This window comes from Myodes glareolus, chromosome 25, assembly GCF_982192425.1.
Source record: "Myodes glareolus chromosome 25, mMyoGla1.1, whole genome shotgun sequence".
Classification (NCBI taxonomy): Eukaryota; Metazoa; Chordata; class Mammalia; order Rodentia; family Cricetidae; genus Myodes; species Myodes glareolus.
Genome location: NC_142050.1, coordinates 26160136 through 26165790, shown reverse-complemented (window position 1 = coordinate 26165790; position 5655 = coordinate 26160136). Strand labels below are relative to the sequence as shown.

The following is a 5655-nucleotide window of genomic DNA, read 5'->3' as shown; positions in this document are numbered from 1 at the left end:
CTTGTTTCGTTCTTGTCCAAGTACTTTGGCCGTTTGGGAGTTTCTGCATTAATCACTACCTGCTGCACTAAGAAGCTGGTCTGATGATAGGTAGGCACACAGCACTAAGCTATAGGTATAAACACGAATATTTAGAAGGCAGATTGACAGCATCACCTAGCTACAATAGTCATTGTTTTCTCCCTGAGACCTATGACCACAGGTGTTGTAAGGATGTCGCTAGTGTGTTTCCCAGCTGCCTGGCAGCTCAGACCCAAAAGAATTACACAGAAACCATATTATGTAAATCACTGCTTGGCCCATTAGCTTTAGCTTCTTATTGATGAGCTCTTACATCTTACTTTAATCCATCTCCATTAATCTGTGTATCACCACGAGGTTGTGGCCTACCAGTAAAGTTTCAGCATGTCTCTTTCTGGCAGTGGCTCCATGGCTTCTCTCTGACTCCACCTCCTTTCTCCCAGCATTAAGTTTAGTTTTCCCCACCTAACTCTGTTCCCCTATAGCTCTGCTATAGGCCCAAAGCAGTTCCTTTATTAACCAATGATATTCACAGCATACAGAGGGGAATCCCACATCACCTCCCCTTTTCTGTTTAAATAAAAAGGGAAGGTTTTTAACTTTAACATAGTAAAATTACATAAACAAAATGTGTATCAAACAAGAATTATAGTTACAATATTTATCTTTTATCGTAACTAGGAAAACTATAACTATCAATTCTTCAACTTCATCAAAGACCACAGAAGGATATATTACCTAAGTAAACAGGAAGTACATTATAAGCAAATTTCAAAATTCTAGAATTGACGGAGACATCTCACTGCTTGGGCAGTCACCCAAAGTTGTTCTGTATTGTTAGGACATCCATCTTCAGCCTACTGGCCCATAGTATCTGGCACACTTTTTCATGAAGCAGAAAATGTCAAAGATAGTTCTGCCTATATTGGCCGTTTGCCAGTCACTTTCTTCTGTGTCCTGCAGGATGTCTAGCAGACTCTTTCCATTCTTTCATGAAGCAGGAACCCCAAAGGACTGTCCCACCTTTAGGCAAGTTCAGCAGTCATTTCTCTGAGGGTCCTGCATGTCCAGTTCATACAGCATAACATCAAGCAGTCCAGGCAAGAGCAATTGGTTGTTCAAGCTAGCCAACTCCATTAGGAGCCTCTTCCACGCCCATCATCCTCTTGAAGTAGATTGGTGCTTCCAGGAGCAGCTGTGTCTCATTGTCATTTTAAGAACATTAAAATGTTCTTAAAACATTTTAAATGCTATATTCTGAAGGTCTCTGAAAGATTTGAAGAATACCTCTCTAACTGAAATATATCTCTATATATCTCAAAAACCTAACATGACTACACACATGACTATTATAGATGATTATCTATTTACCTATATTTCTTAATTATGTGTTATATTTTAAAATGAGCTGTATAAACACAATACCTTAACCAAGAGAAGAAATATACATATAACAAAATTGACCTTAAATTTGTGTCAATAAACCAAGATTCAGACCGATGCAAATCTCTATAGCATATACTCCTTTAAATGTAAAGAAACATTTATAAACAATATTTGGGAATGGGCATAGTTCTGCTTCCTGCTTTTTGTTGGGTGAAGTAATTTTTTGGGGGCGTTCACGGCAACCTTTTAGAGGGTCTTGGTTCATCAAACCACATTAGTCTGAAAGGATTCCACAAGTTCTCATCCTCTGTGGAAACAAAAGAAGAATCTCTTTTGTTGACCTCGAACTCACAGAAAATCACCTGTCTCTGCTTCACAAGTACTAGCTTTATTATTTATTTATTTATTATTTATTATGTTTGTGTATGGGTGCTTTGTCAGCATGTATGTACACCATGTGTGTGCAGTTCCCACAGAGACCAGAAGAGGGCACTGGAGCCTCTGAGCTGGATTTTAAGAGGCTTGTTACCTGCCATTTGAATGCTCTTTAACTGTTGGACCATTTCTCTAGCCTTGTTTTTGTCTCAGTGAGAAAGGGTCTTGTGTAACTGACCTTGAACTTGCTATTTAGCCAATGATTACCTTTAATGCCTTATCCTCCTGCCTCACCTACTGAAGCACTGGGATTATAGTTGAGTGCCATTATATATCTTTTTGTCAATTATTTATGTTTCTATCTCCTCTCTCTCTCTCTCTCTCTCTCTCTCTCTCTCTCTCTCTTTCTCGACAGGGTTTCTCCATATAGCCCTGGCAGTCCTGTCACTCACTTTGTAGATCGGGCTGGCCTCAAACAGAGATCTCCCTGCCTCTGCCTCCTGGGTGCTGGGATTAAAGGTGTATGTCACCACTACATGGTTTATTTATATTTTCTCCTTCTTTCTTTCTTTCTTTTTTTGGTTTTTCAAGACAGGGTTTCTCTGTGTAGCTTTAGAGTCTGCCCTGGAACTAGCTCTTGTAGACCAGGCTGGCCTCGAACTCACAGAGATCTGCTTGCCTCTGCCTCCTGAGTGCTGGGATTAAAGGCATGTGCCACCACCGCCCGGCAGTTTATTTATATTTCTAATGGAACATCTTCAATGATTACATTAATAATATACCTAGCACTATGTTTCTAAACTACCCAAGTCAGGTTAAAGATGCCTTCTCAAACACTGTTTCTTTTTCTTTTCTGTTTTCTTGAGATAAGGGTTCTCTATGTAGCCATAGCTGTCCTGGAACTCACTCTGTAGATCAGGCTGGCCTTGAACACTCAGAGATTTGCCTGTCTCTACCTCCTGGCTCTCGTATTAAAGGTGTGTGCCACTACCACGTGGCATGACCTTAAACTTTTTTTCAACTTTTATTTTATGTGAATTTGTGTGAAGGTATGAGATCCTCTGGAACTGGGATAACAGACAGTTGTAACCTGCCATGTGAGTGCTGAGAATTAAATGGGTCCTCTGGAAAAACAGGCAGTGTCCTTAACCTCTGAGCCATCGCTCCAGTACCTGGCCTTAAACTCTTAAAAAAATTAAAATTTTATAATTTTGTGTTGAGTGTATGTTGTATTGCATGTGTATGTATAGGTACACATGTAAGTGTGGAAGCCATAGGTAGATTTTGAGTATCTTTCTCTAATATTCTCTACCTTATTTATTTATGTTGTTTTTAAATTAATTAATTAATTTTTATAAAAAACAATCTTTTTTCATTTTACATACCAATCCCAGTTCCCACTCTCTCCATTCCTCCCACTCCCTCTACCTTCCCCCCATACACCTCCCATCCACTCCTCAAGGTAAGGCTTCCCATGGGGAGTCAACAAAGTCTAGCACATTGCTTTAAGGCAGAACCAAGGTCCTTCTCACTATGTCTAGGCTGAGCAAGGTAACCCTCCAAAGGGAATGGGTTCCAAAAAGCCAGTTCTAGCAGTAGGGATAAATCCTGGTTCCACTGTCAGTGGCCCCGCAGTCTGTCCCAGCCTTACAACTGTCACCCACAATCAGAGGGCCTAGTTTGGTCCTATGCTGATTCCTTCCATGTCTTGTCAGAGACAGTGAGCTCCCATTAGTTTAGGTAAACTGTTTCAGTGGGTGTCCCCATCATGGTCTTGACCAATTTGCTCATATTACCGCTCCTCTCTCTCTTTGACTGGACTTTGGGAGCTTCAACCCAGTGTTCTGATGTTTAGTTTGCAGTCTTTCTGCAACTAGTGTTGTTGAATTTTAAGGTTTTTTTTTTGTTGCTGTTTTTTGAGACAGGGTTATCTCTGTAGCCTGTCCTAGAGCTAGATCTTGTAGTTCAGGTTGGCCTCGAACTCACAGAGATCCACCTGCCTCTGCCTCCTGAGTGCTGTGATTAAAGGCGTGTGCCACCACTGCCTGGCTTGAATTCTAAATTTAAGCCATGCAAAGAAGGTATATTCTTTTGTGTTAGGATCAAATGTTCTATAGATGTCTGTTAAGTACATTTGAGTCATGACATCTGTTATTCTCTTATTTTTCTTTTAAGTTTCTATCTGGCTGACCTGTCTGAAGATGGAAGTTACAAAATAATCCCACACTAGCTCAGAATTGCGTATAATAAAGGGTTATTTCTTTAGGGGTAGACTCACAGATCACAGCCCTCTGCACGAATGGTGAACAGGAACCGAATCCAAAAGCTGGGAGAGGGAGAGAACATGCTTTATATCAGCATTTATGGTATAAGAGGCCACGCCCAAGTGGGTTCGTTTCTTAAAGGCTACTGACTGAAAGAATTCCTACATCTCCCCCTTTTGAGTTCTAAGCCTAATACAAACTATATATAATAAGTATAAAAATTAGAATTACAACCAGAGTAAACAATATTCAGCAAGGAACATATGCTAATTGTTTCAATAATCTTTCTATCATAAGGAGTCTTTTTTATGTCCTCCCTTTTATTTTAATTTATTTAGTTTTTAATGAAGCTCTTTTTTTTAAAAAAATTGTTATGCATACAGTGTTCTGCCTGCATGTACTCCCTGAAGGCCAGAAGAGGGTGCCATATCTCATTACAGATGGTTGTGAGCTACCATGTGGTTGCTGCTAATTGAACTCAGGACCTCTGGAAGAGCAGCCAGTGCTCTTAACCACTGAGCCATCTCTCCAGCTCCAGGAGTCTTAGTCTTGTATTAGAAATGGTCTTGGCTAAATCATAAGAGGAAAGTAACTACAACTAATCTTCAACCCCATCAAAGGCCTGAGAAGGGAGATAATATTACTTGAGTAGGCAGAAAGTGCAATCAAGCAGTTTCTTGTTAATTTTTTTTTTTTTTTTTTGATGAAGGGTTTCTCTGTAGCTTTGGTGCCTGTCCTGGAACTAGCTCTTGTAGACCAGGCTATCCTCAAACTCATAGAGATCCACCTGTCTCTGCCTCCTGAGTGCTGGGATTAAAGACATGGGCCACTACACCTGGCTCTCAACCCATTTCTAAAATATGCAGTAGATGGCAGAGACAACTGGCTATCTGGGCAATCACCCAAAGTTTCATTTGCAATGTTGAAACACTCAACTTTGGCTAAGGCCTAGAGTAACTGACAGACCATTTTTAGAGGCAGAAAAATTTTCAGAACCATCTTACCCTGTCTTGACAAGGTTTGGCAGACTTTTTCCTTATATCCTGCTTGTCCCGTCCTGACATTGTGCATTTTGTCAGTGGTTGAGACATGGGCAATTCCTTGCCCAAAGGCCAGTTGTGCCAAGAAGAAAACAAGCTCCAAGTGGAGTGTCTTTGGTGCTCAACATTCTCTTGGGAATATGCTGCCAGGGACAATTGTGTCTCATGTCAACAGAACCCTAAGTTATTTAAATGTCATGTTCTACAGTTCTTTGAAGTGATTGAAGATTACCTATCTATGTAGACTATAATCTCTATATATCTAAATAACCTGATTAGTCTAACTATAAGTATGACAAACATAAATGACTATTGACTTATAATACTTAATACCTGTATAACTTAAAGACTAAGACTTTATATTAGAATGTTAAACAATTTATAAGCAACTGTGCAGTAATTGAGAACAATGACCTCAAAATGTAAACAATGTACAAGTATCTTGATCAGAGGTAGAAATGTATAATGAAATATAACTATAACAAATATAATTTGAACTTGTATCAATATATAAGAATCCATACCAATGTAAATTGCCTAAAAATAATAGCTCATAAGTATTCATTCTA

General features: G+C 39.5%; 1 long non-coding RNA gene across 1 annotated transcript; it reads right to left on the bottom strand.

The window, feature by feature from the left end:
* Positions 1-949: 949 nt before the first annotated feature.
* Positions 950-5278, bottom strand: LOC146889694 (uncharacterized). The gene is made up of 3 exons (XR_014999847.2): positions 5051-5278; positions 4061-4108; positions 950-1714 (listed from the first exon to the last, which is right to left on the bottom strand). It is a non-coding gene; the product is annotated as an uncharacterized LOC146889694 (long non-coding RNA).
* Positions 5279-5655: the final 377 nt, after the last annotated feature.